This window comes from Penaeus chinensis, chromosome 25 (assembly GCF_019202785.1).
Source record: "Penaeus chinensis breed Huanghai No. 1 chromosome 25, ASM1920278v2, whole genome shotgun sequence".
Classification (NCBI taxonomy): domain Eukaryota; kingdom Metazoa; phylum Arthropoda; class Malacostraca; order Decapoda; family Penaeidae; genus Penaeus; species Penaeus chinensis.
The window spans coordinates 13,131,140-13,131,740 of NC_061843.1; positions in this window are offsets into that span (position 1 = coordinate 13,131,140).

Here is a 601-nt window from a genome sequence, read left to right on the forward strand (position 1 = left end):
CATCACACGGCCACCGTCGAGGCCCGAATGACAGCGCCGTGGCTGGCACGCTCCTTCCTGGCCGCGAAAAGGGGCGGGGCCAGGTCTGTGACGTCACGCTCTCGAGGGTCGCCCGCTTGCAACTACTCTCAAAAGGTTGCAGCACACGTACCTTAAAGAAAAAAAGAAGAAAGAAAAACTACGCCCGCCATCCTTTCCCCTTCCCCTACCCCTCTCCCCCTCCTCCCGCCTTGCCTCTCCCGAGCCTCTAATGAGTGCGTTTGTCATTCCTCGTTTAAGATTCGTAGATAAACCCGGCTCTCCCGGGCGACCAGGGCGAGGCTTCAGCGCCGTCGGTCATTCTGGGGCGTCGCTCCAAGCAGAGGGAAGTCTGGAAGGGCAAGGTCGCCGCGGCAGACAGGCAGACGGCTGGACAAGACAGACAGGGCAGACAGATAGGCGGACAGACAGACAGACAGACAGAAGGCAAGTGGCGCTGCAGCGATGAAAGGGAGCAGCGAGGGAGGGCGGGGGCAGGTGTGGGCGGGTGGGGATGGGGAGGCATTAAGGCGCCCATGAATAGAGCCGAACAGCTTGTAGGTAGATTTCTCAATCCATCGGA